The following is a 19,481-nucleotide window of genomic DNA, read 5'->3' on the forward strand; positions in this document are numbered from 1 at the left end:
GGCTAGTGGCCCAACTAGTCCAGATTGAGTTCTCACAACCAAATGGCCATGGGAAACCCACAGGTGGGACCTGAGCGCATGAGCAGCACTCTCCCCTACCATGGTTTCCAGTATTCGGAAGGATACTGCCTCAGACCTTGGACGTAGAATACAGTTGTTATGGCCAGTAACCACTAATAGCTTTATCCTCCTAATCCTCCGTCACTGTCCTCATGTGGGAGTGAGTTCCGTAGTTTATGCACTGTGTGAAGAAGTGCTAGTACTTTATTATATCTGTCCTGACATTGTTTTGCTAGGGTCTAATGTTATGAAAGAAGGCAAAAAAACCAACACCTTCCACGCATAATTTTATAAACTTCATTCGTGTCACCTCTTACTTGCTTTTTCTCTGAACTGAAAAAATCCCAAATGCCGCAACCTTTTCTCATAGGGAAGTTTCTCCATCATTTTGGTTGCCCATTTCTATACCTTTTCCAACTCTCCAATATCCTGTTTGAGGTGAGGTGTTGAGAATCATACACAGTATTTCAAATGCAGTTGTGATACAGATTTATATAACAGTTTTACTTTCAATTCTTTTCCTAATAACCCCTAGCACAGAATTTGCCTTTTCCACAGCTGCCATATACTGGGTCAAGCTAGCTACTGTAACCCAAGGTCTTGTTCCTGGTTTGTCACTGCCAGGCCCCATGATACCATCATCCATTGCAGATAATAAAACATTCTGTCTGTGTGTGAGCACTTAGAAAAGGATGCTGTGGTTACTAAGACCCAGCATGGGTTTCTCGAAAACAAGTCATGCAAGACAAATCTCATTTCTTTTTTTGATAGAGTTACAGGCTTAGTGGATTAGGGGAACGCTGTAGACATAGTGTATCTTGATTTCAGTAAGTCCCCCATGGTATTCTTGCAGACAAGCTGGTAAAATGAGGGCTGGATGAGGTAACTGTTAGGTGGATTTGTAGCTGGTTGACTTGTCTAATGGAAATGTTGCTTGTGTTGGTGGAGTATATATTAACCCCTTCAGGACCCAAGTGGGATTCGGCACAGATATGTTCAGTACCGACTCTTTCTAAGTCACCAGTATCTCCTCTATCCTGTAGCATGGATGGGGCCCTATGTGCTGGTCTGAAGTATATACAATTGTCTCTGAATTTCTGTCTAGCATGACACCCACTGGGGCACATATGCCTGCAGATGTTTTCCTTGGTGCCTCTGGTGTCCTCCCCCCCCACACCCCCACAGCCCTGAAATTAGACATTATATTGTAGTCCTTTTAGGAACCCAGATCTCAAGCCACTTAGGGCTTTATAGGCAAGTACCGATCAGAAGGTCGGCGGTTCGAATCCCCGCGACAGGGTGAGCTCCCGTCGCTTGGTCCCTGCTCCTGCCAACCTAGCAGTTCAAAAGCACATCAAAGTGCAAGTAGATCAATAGGTACCGCTCCGGCGGGAAGGTAAACGGCATTTCTGTGTGCTGCTCTGGTTCGCCAGAAGCGGCTTAGTCCTGCTGCCCACATGACCCGGAAGCTGCATGCCGGCTCCCTCGGCCAATAAAGCAAGATGAGCGCCGCAACCCCAGAGTCAGTCATGACTGGACCTAATGGTCAGGGGTCCCTTTACATTTACCTTTACCAGCACAGAGCAGAATTGTGTCCATAAACAGAGCAGCAACCAGTGTAGCTGTTTAAGAACTGGCAAGGTAAGTTCAGTGTAACTAGTCCCAGTTAGTAGCCTAACTGGTGCATTCTGTACAATCTGGAGTTTCTGGGGGAAAAACCCTGAATGGCAATCCTACATAAAGTGCACCGTAATAAAGTTCCCTAGAGTTTACCAACACATCTTTTGCATTTACTTGTGCAAGGGGACTCATGAGTGATCCTGTCACCACTTAGACATACAACTGTGATAGGATCACCACTTAGAGAGTGTAGTAAACTTGCATAGCATCCTGACCTTTTTAACCTCTGTTGGTCATTTGTCTTTTCTGGCCTCTCTCTCCATCCATTCTCTCATACCTTCTGTCTTCTCCTAGTACTAACAGCATGCCAGTACCATGACACACAATGCAGAAGTTACTGTACTGTAATAAATTTGGGTGCTGCTTTGTATAGTTTACCTATGTTAAACTGATTTTAACTATTTTTATGCATATTTTTCCATTTATCTCTTGAAACATGGGGGAACAGTTAAAAATCTTTGAAGTATATACTGTACAGGCTGGGAATCAGAACAGACAGCAGATGGTGCTAGAAGCAAAGGCAAATTTCAGTGCTTGAGTCTAGATTTGTGTCCAATCCTTTTTTAAACCATCAGTATAGGAATTTTCTGTGAGCATCAGTTGGGAGTTGGCTAGGTTTTCCCAGTTTTTCTGTTTTTGCCACAGTATAGAGCATTGAAGTTCTCAAACCCAAATTTAAGGCCTAATCAATGCAGAATTAGATGTACTTACACACACATTCATACTCAACTTGGCTGCCCCCAAATCCTCTTACTCTTCCCCACTTCCTCACAAACAATATTTTGTAAATGGATGTGAAAATAACACTGCCTGCCCTATAAAATATGTACAAATTGATCCAGAAATGGTGTTGCTAGTTTGAGACAACCTGGCTCAGTTAGTCCACAACCAAGTTTTACCAGTTAAATCCAAAAGTATTGTAGACTTCCCAACTGCAAAAGAACGGGCTTCCCACCCTGCTTCAGAGTTTTAGGCAGATTATGCAAACTGATAGTCCTTAGTCATGTTCCAAAGACAGAGTGGCAGAATGTGCTGTCCAGGTTTTTTTCCTTCTGTTTATTACCAGTATTTCTAGATTTTAAGAACAACAGAGCTCAGGGTGGTTGCCAAAAATCCAAAGTATAAAAATAAAACAAAATGAAATAAAACACTAACTAAAATCACTTACAAAAACAACAATACGAAAACACCCAACTTCCAAAAGTTTGGAGAGGCTAAGGAAGAACACCAGTGGGTTTTTCAGGGAAGCATTTTATCACACTATCACAGTTCCGGGAGACACTGCAGAAGAGACGATGTTCCTGATAGATGATAATATTTAAGTGGACCCAGATACAAGCTGTAACCATTACAAAGTTTTCAGAACAGGTGTTATAGGTTATTACCTAGCTTAACCATACCTGTCAGCAGATGGGTGCTGATGTTTTATACTATCTGCATTTCCCAGACCGACTTCAAAAGCAACCCTCCATAAATCTCATTGCAGCAGTCTAGTCTGAAAGACTCTTAAGGCGTAAATGGCAATAGCATGATCATTGTCTACCACTAATGGGAGCTTTTCCCTTTTCTTTACACAACACTTGGAGCTCCTCTCTGGAAATTTCTCTTCCCCCTTACATGCAGGTACAAAAGTATCTGAGATACATTATTCTGGCACAAGAGAGTTGCACATTTTCAAGAAATGCTTATCTGTAGAACTGAAATACTTGTGCTGTACCCTATACCTACAGACTTTGGTTCAATCAGTAACAGACAGACAATTCACCTGTTCTCTTATTCTCTAGGCCTCAGAATTGGAACCAAGTTTGCAGTCCCAGAGGGACATTGGCATTAGGAAGAACTGAGAAAACAACTGTAAAGAAAAGCAAGGAAAGCTGGAATGGAAAGAGGTATGCTTAGCCTTAGGAAAAGAAGATTAACAAAGAAGTAGTTTGCACACTCCCCCCCCCCCACATAAGTTTCATTGTGTTAAGCAGGACCTACTGCTGAGCAAATGTATCTAGAATCAGAGTATGAGTCATGGGTGGGCAAAAGAAAGGTTTTTTAAAAACAAAAACAACAACAACTTTGATTAGAACAGGCACTCATTTCATCTGCCAATACTGGGGCAAGAACAAAGACAAGGGATTTAAGCATTGGGGTCAGGATCCTAGATTTACTTACGTATATCTAAATCCTACCAGGGCAAGTTGGGAATAATTACAATTGCATGGCTCTAAGCATATGATTTCAATCAACTCAATAAGTTGCCATGGGGTAAAAAAGAAAAGAAAAAAAGGATATAATCTGCAATTATTTCACTAGCAAAAATGGTCATCGTTATAGCAGGTTCTGTGTGGGGAGGAGGGAGGGTTTGTATGCTGTGAACCCCCATAGAAGGTTTCAGCGTTCTCCTACTCAGCCCCTATCAGGAGAGGTTGGGCCATCTAATTTCCTGTGGGGTGTACTTTGAAATTAAGTGGGACCTACCATAAAATGTTGCTGTGTATCCTCACCTTACAGCAGAAGTGTTTTTCTCAGGTTTCTGCCTGCTAGCCAACCATGCCCTCTCTCAGGATACTATAAGAAACAAGGAGTCCAAGCAGGCCTTTTCACTCCTCACTCCCATTTTTCCATTTTCTTTTTCTTTTGAGTGACATTAAACATTCTGTGGCTACTGAGCATGCTCAGTACTTAGTGGGCTTTGGGGGGGGGGGCTTAGGACACACATATTATTCTAGAATCAAATCAATGGAAATGAAGTACTTGTTTTTTCTATGTAGTCCACACACAATCTAGATCTACTGCGTGTTTTTTGCTGCTGAAAAGCACTTCTTGGGAAACTAGTTTCATTCAGAAAATAAAAGCTCATTGCAGATTAAGTCTGCATTACCCTGTAGTGCATCTATTTGAAAATAGATGTAAGCAGTCCTGGCAGAGGGGTGTGTGTATCCACATTTGTGTAATGGCATTGTGGGTGTGCATATACCAAAACAGCAATCACCACCTCCTTCTTTGTTCTTCTGGGATATTTGTAGGGAGGAAAAGGTGTGGATAGCTTCATCAAGGGAAGGAGTTTCAAATGTGTATCAAGTAACCACACCCACTCCTGGATGGCAGGATCTAGAATCATTTTAGATTGATAAAGCAGCATGTTGAGGATGAACATGAATGATTCCAGATGGAGAAAAATTTACACTTGTGCTACAAGTGGGTTACTGTGCACACAGCCTTTGTTACCTTTGGGGATGACAAGTAACCAAAAAGAGACTATTCTTTAAAAGCCAATCTGAGGTAAGTATGTTAGCCTGCATGCTTCACTAACTTATCATTCTAGGCTCCTTTTCTGAATGTTTAGCTTTCATCAGAGCTTGTGGATATACAAGGAAGATAGTACAGTCTGTCTTCTACCTGATTCCTCAGTAAGAAGTCAACCTGCTCCTGGCTTCTCATGTTTTGGCAAAAGCACTGGAATAACTGAGTACATATTGTATAATGCACTTTATAATTATTTCATACAATTAAATGGATTTACACATATGAATAATACCTGTATTTAATACCTTTATGGGTTGCTCTGCATTAATTTCACCTGCCCACATGCATTCTTAACGACCCAGCTGCATGTATTCTTAGCCGTTTGCCCTCTCCCCCCATGGACATGGTAACAGGTTGTTATTGATTGATTGATTGATTGATTGACTGATTGATTATACTGCCCATCATCCGAAGATCACAGGGAGGTTCACAACATAAAGTTCCAAAATGAGAACACAAAATATATAACAAAAACAAACCAATGACCCTTCTCCCACAAAGACATTAAAAAAACAACCATGGATTGTTTAATCAGCCAAAGACCTGGTTATAGAGAAACGTTTTTGCCTGGTGCCTAAAGATATGTAATGAAGGCACCAGGCGAGCCTCCCTGGGGACAGCCTCCCCTGGGGAGCCACTGAAGAAAAGACCTGTTCTTGTGTTACCACACTCCAGACCTCTTTTGGAGGGGGCACACAAAGAAGGACCTTGGGTCCCATGGTCTGGGTTAGTTCATTTGGGGAGAGACTGTCCTTGAGGTATTGTGATCCTGGGGAGAAATAAGGCGCAGTGGAGTCAGCAGTGTCTTTAAAAATATCGTTTGTTAACATATATGTACAATATGAGTGTACATGAAGGAAATGTAGTTTATAGCATTCTTAGGAATAGCTTGTCCTTTCCTGCCACCTGTCACTGCATTCAGAGCCATCCTACACACCACCTCTTTCTTCCTGCTTATCGCCTCTGTAGCAGCCCATAGAATTCTGCCCCATTCCTTCCCAACAAACCATTATATTTCAAAAAGGACAGATCTTCCTGTGACATCATGCCCCTGCCTCACCTTGGCAACCTGCCAATTCTCTCATCTCTGTCCACTGCTTGGGATGAGGGTGGGAAGGACAGCTTTTTTCATTGCCAGTGGTCCTCACTGGCTCAGTTCCCCATTGTTTTTCAGTGGCTCTGTACTTGGCCAGGCTGGTTTGCATAAGCTAGCCCACGAATTCCTTGTCTGACACAGATCTGCAGCTCGTATTTTCCCTTCATATCTCAAACATTATCTAAATACCACCGTTTATTAGTTTTTTACTTTTATTTTATATTATGTTATGTTGCTCTTTGCATCTCTTTCCAGCGTACAATCTGACGTTTTAGTGAGATTGGTTGGGTCTCAAATACTTACATCACTCTGGTGCAGCCCCCAGACTTTCAAGCCATATTTCCCCAGCTCTAAACAAGCAGTTTTGATCTGATCACAAGTATGGCTTCCCTTCTCACTCATCACTTTGATGCCAAAGAAAATATATTTGCTTTTTTGGCATGCGTGTCTCAGACAGTCTGTGGTTCATCTTGCAAGATTTGAAAGTAGCGGAAGGGAGGTTGCACATACCCACAATCCAAATCCCCTTCACATACACAGTTTTCAGCCAGCTGATATGATGTTTAGCATTTCAAACAATCATTTAACTCTGACACAAGCATTATATGCTCTTGGAATGTGGTGTATGTATCCTTGTGTCAGTGTGTGTTGTCCACAAAACAGGGAACAGCTTAAGATGCTTCAGCAAATTCTGCCTTTTTCTTTTGGAATATCAGACCTCACCATGTCTTAAAAAAACTGCTCTTGAAAAGTAACACATAGAACACACTGGTGCAGTTTAAGAAACGCAAGACCAAAGCCCTCATGGGCACTTGGGACCACACACACATTTTTTCTAGATTGTGCTCAGCTTTTAAGGTAACACCCCAATCCCTAGGCCTGGGTGCCCCATATTTAGCAATTCCTCCATGAATGGGGTAGAGATGCTGTGTGAATACAGTAACTGCAGTACTCAAAAATGTATGGTGAGAGATAGTACACTGAGATTCTGGGGTTGTAGAAAATGAAAGAGAACAACCAGAAAAAGTAATAACCTAATAAAATGATACAAAAAATAATAATTGTATTATTCACACAAATCTCTAATGCTTGTCAGCTATCCCATTACTTTTGCAGTCATTTAACATAACACTGTATGATGGGAGCCGGTTTGCTTCCTACTGCCCATTAGGGTACAATACTCTCTGCACACTTTTCCTTATTCTCTTCCAATATATTAGCTAGTTGTTTTCCCATTATTATTTTTCTTTCAAATGAAAGCTGAAAATACAAGAATCTCATGTGAGCCATATCCTTGCAGGTGCTCCCTGTGCTTAAGGACTGGAGCACCTGTTAAGTCCATATGCACCAGGGTGCGGTGTACTGAAAGCAGCTCCACTGCTCTGCATTCTGTGAATGAAAACCCACGAGGACCCACTCTGTGCAGAAAAATGGGGATCTTGCAGGGCTTGGCCAAGTGGGATCTACAGATCACATTACACATGAGAAGTCTGATTGGCAGGAAATTTCAGAGGGAATGCACAATAAATGAGCCAAAGCTACAGTTGGGTTTCCATTTCTTTTTGTTCAGTCTTGGCTTCCAGTGGCCTGAGCTTAAAATGCCCGAGTGCAAAAGCTTTAATGTGCTTGCCCACTCCAGCTCATTGTTAGGTAATTTTTCAGTGTTGACTATACGTTTAGCCAGTAAGCTCTGGAGCAAGGCTCCATGTGTCTATGTGTCTGTCTCTCACTGGATTAGCCTCACAAGAGGCAGAAAAACAAGGCCCCAGAAAGGGGAACAAAGGATCCTCCACTCAGCCCAGAGGCCAACGCTCTGTCTCCAATTACCTAGGCTGAGAAGGGAGGAGGTGTGTCTGTGAGGGGAATACCATTTGATATGTGGTGTGTGTGCAGTGGACTTCACTGGAGTTTATAAGATTCCCTCCCTCCCTCCCTCCCTCCCCCTACACCATGGACAAAAGGGAGGATTCAGTACAGATTCCACATTGCTTTTCAAGGGGATTTGTTATCGTCTATTCCTATTTCAGAGTCTTTTCCTAACGTAAAATTTTAAAGTTCTGCTGGATTTTGTGGTCACTGCAGCAACATGAGCTGCCTTAGTAAGTTATCCACAGTGACACCCTCCCCCACTTCCATAAGTGGGTTCGGACCAGCTGCATCTACAGAGGAGAGCATGAGACTACTGTACAATATAGCTTCCTCCATTGCCCCCCTGCACACTGCCTATGAGAACTTGCATCTTGTTAAAGAGGTTCAAACTTACCTTTGATTGGTTGGTACAGACACATGGTCCCTTTCTCCAGACCATTGTCTTGCTCTTCCTTCATTATCTGAACTTTTACCTATGCCAGAGGTGCCCAGACTTTTCTCGAAGGGGGCCAGATTTTCTCAAAGGGGGCCAGAGCCGACCAAAGGGCCGACCAAGCCTGTAAACCTTTTTTTAGGATTGAAGTTGTTGAGCTTTTTATGATTTTACCCAAAAGTTGTTTTTTTAGGATTGGAGTTGTTGTGGAGGTTTTTTTTAGGGTTGAAGTTGTGGAGGTTTTTTAAGGAGTTTACCCCAGGAAATAAACTGTCACAGGGGCCGGATTGAACTGACCAGCGGGCCAGATTAAGCCCCCCAAACAGACTTTCAACTTGCCTGCCCTATGCACTTAAGAGTGTATCCTCTTGAGGCACCATCTTCCTTTAAACTAGAGAGCTCACATGCCTTACTTTACAGAGGCCAGACCTCAACTGTCCAATCCAGGTCCACTTTAAGGATAAAGAACCATGAGAAGGGAGAGGAGGGACCTTCAGGTTGACCATAAATACTGAGCCCTTGCACAGCAGCCTGAGCAGTCCCACAGACCACCTGGTCAGATTCTTTCTCTCCATGGTTAGATATATTGCATTCCTATTTAAATTATAGTAATTATGCATTTGCATCTACACATATAAATCAGCACACATTTTATACAAACCTATTTCCTCTTTTTCCTTTTTTGGTGATGTGTTTTCTTTTTTGGCAGGGAGGGGGATGTGTAAATGGCCACTCAATTTTGAGCAGCTTTTTGGGCTATCGCTTAGATTCTGCCTTGGACTCTACTCTTAACAGAATACTGGACACTCTGATTCCGACTCCTGCTATTGTGGCCATTTTAGTATTTTGAACCAAAAAACCACATACCTTCATCTGACCTGTTTCACTGGGAAACATTTCCTTACTGGACCCTATCAGGCTTGGTTCGTGTATGTCAAGGCTCAAGCATTGCAAATAATGTCTGGCCTGGCCCCAAGCTAGCTAACGTCAGTTCTTGTAAAACTGCACCCACACTAATGCAATTCCAGTACATTTTCTTTCATAACATCTTTTATTGTGGGCCCCATGCATCGCTGTACTTGGTACAGCACAAGCTCTGCATGCAGTCTCCTGTCCAAACTACATTTGTTTTTTCTTTTCCTGTAATGGTTGAGTAGGCTGTTCTTTACATTGGGTTGGGGGCATGCTTAGTCTTTGCTTGGTTGTTGTTTAGAAATTGTGCCAGGTTTGTGCATAGCAATGCCTGGGTTACAGGTTCCCAACGTTGTTGTTGTTGTTTAGTCCTTTAGTCCTTTAGTCGTGTCCGACTCTTCGTGACCCCATGGACCAGAGCACGCCAGGCACTCATGTCTTCCACTGCCTCCCGCAGTTTGGTCAAACTCATGCTGGTAGCTTCGAGAACACTATCCAACCATCTCGTCCTCTGTCGTCCCCTTCTCCTTGTGCCCTCCATCTTTCCCAGCCTCAGGGTCTTTTCCAGGGAGTCTTCTTTTCTCATGAGGTGGCCAAAGTATTGGAGCCTCAGCTTCACGATCTGTCCTTCCAGTGAGCACTCAGGGCTGATTTCCCAACCTTATGTTTGCTTAATTTGGGAATGCGGATGAAGGCCTCTGAATACTAGTTGCTGGAACTCGCAAGTGAGGAGAGTGGGGTTAACAGACATGTCCTTGCAGGCTTCTTATAGGCATCTGGGTGGCCACTGACAACAGTCAGGATTAGGTGGGCCTGTGGCCTGATCTAGTGGGGCTCTTTGTATTTCTGGGGAGACGTATCAGGTGGGAACATTAACTGGGGGCTCATCCACACATATCTTTTGCCCTGTGCTTTCTAGGCAGAGGCCTGCGCTTTCCCAGTTCACATTCCCCACCCCCACCCCGTTTTCCCTAGGAAAATCTGCTCTTCGTGCTGAATCAGAACAAACGACAATTCAGGTTTTCTGTGGAATTTTCTTTTCAGCAGTAAAAAGCGGGTTTTCTTGGGGAAAGCACTGGGGCAAAAAGAAAAACGCTCGGACACGAAGCTTCAGAATGCAGACCTGTGCCAAAAAACACTACACAAAAAGGAAGTCTGGATGAGCCTTTAGCCCTCCACTTGCCCATCTCTTATACCTATCGCCATCCTCATCCCATGGCCTTCTTTCTTCCTAGTCTAGGTTATTTCTGGCTTCAGAGTTTAGGTGATGGGGGAAAAGAGCAAAGCTGGTGGGTTGTGAGGGAAGAGTTTAGCTTTCCCCCTCCACCCACCACTTTTGCATTCACCTTATTCAGCACACACATAACTATGTTGGTTGATGCCATGTATAATACTACCTTTCTGCTAAGTGGCAGCCTTAAAATCAGGTGAAAGCTGAGTGCAGGGTGGGGCCCAAAGGTGGACAAACTACCCCAGAAGATTTTAAAAAACAAAAGCATTAGTGGCAGGATCCAGTGACAGACATTACAGGTGGTTCTAGGATTTCAAATAGCTTCTTTTGTCTTCCCAGATAGATACAGCTGGCTATAATAGTGCCCTCTTAGAACATGGTATTCTTCTCCATGCTCCTTCAAGTGTTGCAGGAGGACTCATCGGAGCATAGCTTCGGTATGCAGTGTACACATTACAGACTTTGAATGCAGCTAGGTCAGAGGCAGTAATGCTTCTGAATACTAGTTGTTGGAAACCCCAGGAAGGCTGAATGGGGTTCAGCTCTGGTCCTGGTCCTGAATGGGGTTCAGCTCTTGTGCTCTGGTCCTGTTTGTGGTTTTCCCATAGCCATCTGGGAGGCCACTGTGAGAACAGGGTGCTGGACTAGGCAGGCCACTGGCCTGTTCCAGCAGGGTTGCCATATCTTATTTTGCTCACTTCTCTTTTTCTGCATTATATTAGAGGAAATTGCTTGGGGGGAACCATGAGGCAAAATAGCATACAAAAGGAGAAATTTGCGCTAAAACGCCGATGAATTTTCATGATGACGTCTTTTTTAAAAAATTCACAAATCAAGGCAGAAATGTGGAGAACTGAATTTAAGGCTGGAAATAGAAGAAACTGAGAAAATCTGCAACTATCAGTTCTTCCATCTCTAATTGGACTGATACATTAATTTGCACTTATTTGCAAAACCAGCCTGACACAAAACCTGAGTTTCTCTTTCTCCCTTTGCCACAAAGGTTATCTCTGATGTTACTAAGAAGGTGCAATCAGAGGTCCAACTTTTTCCTAAGAACCGTGCTTAGCACCAGCATTTCGCAAACAACCAAAGAGGTCCTGATAACAAATCGTTCCCCCTTTGCCGACCGGATTGAGTGTTTGAGAGCTGTGGCCCTTGCAAAGGCTTTGATGGCAAATGAACCCCTCTACTCCTCAGGATGAAGCTATAATATGCCTGCACGCATCTTGTTGACTTTGGTGGAACAATGCGTAAAGATTGCCGCCTTCGCCACCTTTTTTCGTGGCAAGCGTGTAGCAAGTTACAACAAAGGGTGTTCTGTGACAGGCAGGAGGAGGTGGGTAGGTGGAAGTGAAGGAGGAGGGTGGGAGGCAGCCAATAATCCTTGCTCCTCCCCCGCCACCCCCATTCAGCTGGCCCATGGCCCCCTTTGATTCGTTTTGCCTGTACCAAGAGAAGGGACTTGCACTTGATATATGAAGTGTTTTCAAACGGAATGCTTGGAAATCTCCACAAAGACTTCTGTGTCCAGGCCACGTTATGCCTCCGCCTCCCCCACTTCCCCACTCCTGACCTACACCCCTCTCAGCTTCACATTGGCTTGCTTCTTTTTCTTTTTCTTCTTCTTCTTCTTCTTCTGGCTTGATCTCAGAAGTCTGCCAAAGTGTCGGAAGGATGGGTAGATGGAGTGATCAGAAAGGTGTTCGGCTGCAGACGGACACCATCCACATGCGTGGCTGGAGGTGGAAGCACAGGGCCACTGATTATAAGGCTGCAACTTAGAAAAACCGATGACACACAGGATGGCAGTTTTCTCTAGGCAACTTGTGGCGAGTAGACTGTTAGCTTGCCCCTCTGCACCAGAGGGGAGGGAAGCTGTTTCAGCCTGCAATGTCTCATGGGCAATCTTGAGCACATGCCAGTAGAGGGTAGGGTGAGAAGCAGAAGGGGTGGGAAACAGATGCGATCCTTTACTTTATTTAGTAGTCAAAATAAAAAATTCCTTCCAGTAGCACCTTAAAGACCAACTAAGTTAGTTCTTGGTATGAGCTTTCGTGTGCATGCACACTTCTTCAGATACCTGAAGAATCTGAAGAAGTGTGCATGCACACGAAAGCTCATACCAAGAACTAACTTAGTTGGTCTTTAAGGTGCTACTGGAAGGAATTTTTTATTTTGACTATGGCAGACCAACACGGCTACCTATCTACTACTTTATTTAGTAGGCCTCACAACCGAGTCGGCGGTTCCTATGCACACCCGCATACATGCATTGCTTCATCTGGGCAGGTCGGAGGCGTTATCATAGTTTAAGGGCAAATTCTAGCCCATCAAAAATACTTAAAAGAGGCTGGGGAGAGGAAGTGTGGTCTGGGGAAATTCCCAAGGGCCAGACAGGGAGGCCTTGAGGACCACTTTTGGCCCCTGAGCCTGAGGCTCCTCACTCCTGCCCTACACTCATCATGGTTTTGTAAAGCAGCAGTAGTCATAACAAATGGTCCCTAAGCATGCGCAGAGCTCTGGCTTAAGTTGAGCTGTAGCTTAACTTTGGAGCCTGTTTTCAGTGCCAAATTTGGGCCAGGAATGTAATGTGTAATACCCAAGAAGAAAGTGGTTCTAGCTACTACGTATGGAGTGCATTTCCCTTACCATCTAGGATTAGAAAGCAGTGCCTCCCCGATTTTGGAATGCTTTCCCCAGGGAGGCTCGGCTGGCACCTTCATTTATACACCTTTAGGCACTGGGCAAAAACATTCCTCTTCAACCAGGCCTTTGGCTGATTAACACCTGGTACACTATTAAACGTGTTCCGGGGGGGGGGGTATTATTGATTTGTTTGTTCCTCTTATTTCTGTTGTGTATTTTGTGTTTGTTATATTGTGGGGGGGGGAGGGGTTATACCACCCTGAGATCTACGAATGTATACAAATTTACAAATTTAATAAATAAACACATAAAATAAAGCCAAGCAGGTCTGAATCTGCTCAGCTGCCGAATGGGAGACCTGCAGGAAACACTGAGACCTAAGCTCATTGGAGGAAAGAGATAATACAAATGTCAGAAATAAATTTGTGAGTAGCTAGGCCACACTCCTGCCCTGTCTTATCTTACAGAGTCATTCAATCACAGGTCACAGTATTTCTCTGGGGGATCGTCAAGGCTCCCCACCAGAGACAACCACACTCCTCTTGTTCTCATGGTCACTTACCCTGGAATGAAAGAGGGGATCCTAAGGGTCATCACTGACACACTTCCAAGCTATTTCATCCTCGCTCCTAGAGCATGTAAATATATTCCCAGAGTTCAAAAGTGGCTATCCCAGGACTTCTAATCATGTAAACAGGCCTTTGGTTTGTTCCATTGGGTAACTATGGCTATTTCGTCTGTGCATTTCTCAGGCTTCCCTTCTTTGCTTTTGCTTAAGTCTTCCTCCTCAGTAACAGTGCTTCAAGTGATAAGAGCATATGCAGGAATGCACCCTCTTTGTAGTCTTGGAGCAAGCAGCTTGTAAAACGCCACATTCTCCCTACCCTTGGCAGGCATCAGGCATCCCATGGGAGGGCAAGCTGTTCCATCCCGTCTGACTCACAGTGCTGCTGAGACAGGGATGGGCGGGACAACCAGGAATAACTAGGAGCAAGGATCGGACAAAAGTTCACATATGGGTTTTCCTCGGCTGCCGACCTCACAGTGCCTCAAGTTTGCAGGGCTGCATCTGGTTAAAGGGTTGGGCTTTCAAGGACTGGGGTTCCTGGCTTGCGGGAGAGAACTTGGGGATCAGCCATGGAGACCCACCACAGTGAACAGATGTGTCTAGTGCCTATTGCTTCACTTCTAGCGTCATCAGTACCTGGGCCGAAGCCTGTCCTGGGAGTTGCACTTCCTGGCCTGGAAGCCTTTCCCCTTCACATCCCAGATGCGTGTACGAGAGCAAGTTGTGTTTGCTCAGTGGTCAAGATGTTAATGTTAAACATTCCCAGAGGGTCTCTCCTTCCTAATTGCCTGGTGTATTTCAGAATGGAGCACTGGTCTTGAAAACGACTTCCAGGCCCAAGCCCTGGCTGAACACCAGCCCTTCCCAAAGCTTCTCCCCTGCCAAGCGAGCCTTTCTAACCTACATGATCACTCCCAGAATCCAGGGGTGTTGCTATGGGATGGACCAGGGTGCCTGCACCCCAGGTTTTTGCAGTGGGCCCTGGATCTCCTGCCCGACCCATGTTTTTAGCAAGAGGCACCTCTAAAATGTTTTCCACTTGCTTTATTAATTAAAATTTGTGCTCCTTTTTAGGGCAAGGTTTGATTTTCTGCAGGAAAACTTATTTTATTTTTTATTTTTAATTTTCAGTTATATCTATTACAACAATTATTCAATCATAATTTCAACATTTCAAACTCCGACTCCCTTCCCCCTCTTTCTGTGGTTCTTTTTTCATCTTCCTGCATACACCAAATTATCTCAACATATTCTTTTATATCTATTCCCGTATATATCCGATATATATTGAAACTGCAGGTTTTTACATTAATCCTGCCAATATCTTAATCAGTTTACAGTTTGTTTGTAAATACTCAATAAACCATTTCCATTATTTTCTTAATTTTTTTAAATCTTGATTTCTAATTCTCCTGGTAAGTTTTGTCATTTCTGCATAGTACATTAACTTCTGTATCCACTCTTCTCCTGTCAGAACCTCTTCCATTTTTGGGGAAATAACATTCTAGCACCTGTGGCTGAATACATAACTGCAGGAAAACTACTTGCTTTCTATAGCTTCCTTCCATTAACCACATTACAATTCTCTTAAATTTTTCCTGATCTGTGAAAGTTAGTTAGTTGAGAATGCTTTCTTGAGGTTGATTGTGGTGGGAATTCAGCAGTGGTGGCACTTTTCATGCAGCTCAATAGGTGAAACTTATATGCGCTTGGAAATGCAAGTTACTTTGACACTAGCCCTTTTTTCTGCAATTGCCATCCGTTTCCCCATTTTTATGGAGAATCTGGAAAGCAAAATTGTTAAGATTGTTACAACCCAGTGTTTACTATGTTTCCTTCGCTGTTTTTAAAATGATTCCCTCTACCCAATGAGAGCAACTGCAGCTCCATTGGGAGCTAGGTAAAGGTAAAGGGACTCCTGACCATTAGGTCCAGTCGTGACCGACTCTGGGGTTGTGGCGCTCATCTTGCTTTATTGGCCGAGGGAGCCGGCGTACAGCTTCTGAGTCATGTGGCCAGCATGACTAAGCTGCTTCTGGCGAACCAGAGCAGCGCACGGAAACACCGTTTACCTTCCCGCCGGAGCAGTACCTATTTATCTACTTGCACTTTGACGTGCTTTTGAACTGCTAGGTTGGCAGGAGCAGGGACCGAGCAACGGGAGCTCACCCCGTCGTGGGGATTTGAGCCGCCGCCCTTCTGATCGACAAGTCCTAGGCTCTGTGGTTTAACCCACAGCGCCACCCACGTCCCTTTGTGAGCTAGCAACACACTATTTTGACTTCCAGGGCTCCTGTGCCTTTAATTAAATGTTTCCCCTTTTCTGATAGTAACTAGCTTATTGCTGCCTATTGATGGCGAAGGGAAGTAGTGATGAATTCTTCCTTGAATAGCCTCTTTAAATTGTCCAAGTACAGTGGAACCTCCGTTTTTGAACGTAATCCGTTCCGGAAGTCCATTCGACTTCCAAAACGTTCGGAAACCAAGGATCAAAGGGCTGTCAGCAAGTTCAATGGGGAAAATTTATAAACATGCCTCGGAACCCGTTCAGCTTCTGAGGCGCATTCAAAAATGGAAGCATTCACTTCCGGGTTTTCGGCATTCGGCTTCCAAAATGTTCGGCCGCTGAGACTTTCGAAAACCGAGTTCCGTTCCTGCAGTGGCAAGGAGGCATTAATTACTGATTTCTTCTCATTTTTTGTTTGTTAATGTCTTCCAGTGGAATAGTGCTGCTTAACGTTAACAAATGAAAATAAAATAATGCAAGGAAACCAGCAATTAAGGCTTCTACCCTACCTACAGGAAAATAAACAGGCTCTTTTTCTAAAGCCCTGACACGGGTTTACGGCCTTGGTGAGAATGAAGCCATTGGGGGGCAGATTGTGGCAAGTGATAGGCCTTACTCTGGCTGAAAGGCAGTCCAGTCTTTATTATTTGCATGTAGCAAGAATGAACCTTGGCACCAAAGCCCAATTCTGAAGCAGGCCATGTATGCATGCCTACTGGAAAATAAACCCTGTTGAGTTCAACATTTCTGAACTGAAATTCCTCAGGATACGTTTTTCTTTGTTTCACCCGCCTTCCTAGAAAAAGGCAAGTTTGCATAGTTTTCTCACATTTTTTTCCTTTCTCTTCCCCACCCTACCTTGTGATACCTTGGAATGACACCAAGTCTGGGACAGTGTGGAGGATGGAATATGGTGGCAAGGCTTCCAGCACAGTTACTGCTCCTACTACCACTTGCAGTGACAGCACACATATCTGTGTGCATGCACACACACAACAAAAAAGTTGGGGGAGGGAGGAAGCTGTGCTACTGCTGCTAATGGTGAATCCCACCCCCAAGTATTGTTGGAGACATTCTACTCCAGGGGTAGGCAACCTAAGGCCTGGGGGCCAGATGCGGCCCAATCGCCTTCTCAATCCGGCCCATGGACGGTCCAGGAACCAGTGTGTTTTTACATGAGTAGAATGTGTCCTTTTATTTAAAATGCATCTCTGAGTTATTTGTGGGGTCTACCTGGTGTTTTTTCATGAGTAGAATGTGTGCTTTTATTCAAAATGCATCTCTGGGTTATTTGTGGGCCATAGGAATTCGTTCATTCCCCCCCCCCCCAATAGTCTCGCCCACCACATGGTCTGGCCCACATCTGAAAAAGGTTGCTGACCCCTGTTCTACTCCCTGTGGAGAAATTTGGTGAAACAATCCCTCCAATTTTCTATCCACAAATAGGATAGGACCAAGGTTTCATGAAAGGTCTTTTAGATTATAAGCATGTGGGAGCTATGGGCCAGAAAAAAAATTTATGGGCTACTGATTCTTGTTGGTTTATTTGCAAATTTGCCTTTGCTCCCACCCAGTTCTATAGCTACAAGGGGGCTAGCTGGGTTTCTTGCCCCCAGGCCATTGAAGCTGCCAGCCTGTGTATGTATGTGTATGCAAATGTGCATGGGGGGGGGGTGCCAAGCTGGGTCTTTGACCCGGGTGAAATAAAACCTAGTTTTGCCCCTGCCTAAATATGCTTGCTAAACTTCTGGCAGTCTAGCCTAGTGCTGAGCAGAACTAGCGTGGGTGGAAAGTTCCCAAAGTGTGGGTTCATAGAGAATTTAAAGCAGTGGTCCTTTCTTTGGGTCAGGCTTTGAGAATATTATGAAAGCTGGCGACCTCCCTGCCCAGAAAAATGCACAAAAACGCATACACAATTTTGCATCTGATTTTATTTTATTGCGTTGGGGAAGTTATTTCCTTTTGTGTCCGGCTCACGTACTCCCTGAAGCCTGTGCATTACTATGGGAAAAGGAAGGTGGGAATGAGAAAGAGGAAGTTATGAAGAGGTGCCTGGGGAAGATAGAAAGTCTTTCAGTTCATTCTGTGCACCAAGGGAGTGAGGGCAGGGCCCTGGAGACAGGCAGATGAAAGAGAAATCTTCTGGTGTGCCTTTGAAAGGGCTTCGTCTGACAGCCCAGTTCCTGAGAAATCCTTGAGCCAGGAAGGCAAAGGGGAGAGGGGATGGCCTTGTTATCAAGAAAGAAAACAGAGCTGGCTTGATTAATGTATGGCAAGCACGGCTGGGCCAGCAACTGGCATATTTGGTTGAAAAAGCTTTCTGTCAAAAAGGCTTGGAATACTGGGAGGGAGGAGGCAGGCAAGGTGAAGCACAGACAAATGAGTTGAATCTCCTTCCTCCTGGGCCGTGTTCAGAAAGTGGTGGGGGGGGATAAGTGTTCGGATCCCTAGGCTCGCACTTGTGGGGTGCCTCAGGGTTCTGTCCTCTCCCCCATGCTTTTTAACATCTACATGCAGCCTCTGAGAGAGATCATCAGGGGGTTTGGGCTGGTTGTTCATCAGTATGCGGATGATACCCAGCTCTACCCCTCTTTCAAATCAGAACCAGTGAAGGCAGTGAAGGTCCAATGTGAGTGTCTGGAGGCGATTGGAGAATGGATGGCGGCTAACAGATTGAGGTTGAATCCTGACAAGACAGAAGTACTGTTTTGGGGGGACAGGAGGCGGGCGGGTGCGGAGGACTCCATGGTCCTGAATGGGGTAACTGTGCCCCTGAAGGACCAGATGCTCAGCCTGGGGGTCATTTTGGACTCGCAGCTGTCCATGGAGGCGCAGGTCAGTTCTGTGTCCAGAGCAGCTGTTTACCAGCTCCATGTGGTATGCAGGCCGAGACCCTACCTGCCTGCAGACTGTCTCTCCAGAGTGGTGCATGCTCTAGTTATCTCTCGCTTGGACTACTGCAATGTGCTCCATGTGGGGCTACCTTTGAAGGTGACACAGAAACTACAACTAATTCAGAATGTGGCTGCTAGACTGGTGACTGGGAACGGCTGCCGAGACCACATAACACCGGTCTTGAAAGACCAACATTGGCTCCCAGTACGTTTCCAGGCACAATTCAAAGTGTTGATGCTGACCTTTAAAGCCCTAAACAGCCTCAGTCCAGTATACCTGAAGAAGTGTCTCCACCCCCATCGTTCAGCCCGTATACTGAGGTCCAGTGCCAAGGGCCTTCTGGCAGTTCCCTCGCTGTGAGAAGCCAAGTTACAGGGAACCAGGCAGAGGATCTTCTCGGTAGTGGCACCCACCCTGTGGAATGCCCTCCCACCAGATGTCAAAGAGAACAACAACTACCAGACTTTTAGAAGACATCTGAAGGCAGCCCTGTTTAGGGAAGCT

At 44.8% G+C, this 19,481-nt stretch overlaps 1 long non-coding RNA gene across 4 annotated transcripts in view; it reads left to right on the forward strand.

Moving 5' to 3' along the window:
• LOC310690957 overlaps window positions 1–19,481 on the forward strand; it is a 68,440-nt gene that overhangs the window by 935 nt on the left and 48,024 nt on the right. For 2 of the 4 annotated variants that reach the window (XR_014518291.1, XR_014518292.1), the window contains exons 2-3: window positions 431–498; window positions 3,525–3,629. This is a non-coding gene — a long non-coding RNA (uncharacterized lncRNA). Of the gene's footprint in view, window positions 1–165; window positions 499–3,524; window positions 3,630–19,481 lie in introns of those variants that run through there. The other 2 variants (XR_014518293.1, XR_014518290.1) reach the window with 2 other exon arrangements.

The sequence above is a fragment of the Podarcis liolepis genome, assembly GCF_965112155.1.
Source record: "Podarcis liolepis genome assembly, chromosome: 13".
NCBI lineage: Eukaryota > Metazoa > Chordata > Lepidosauria > Squamata > Lacertidae > Podarcis > Podarcis liolepis.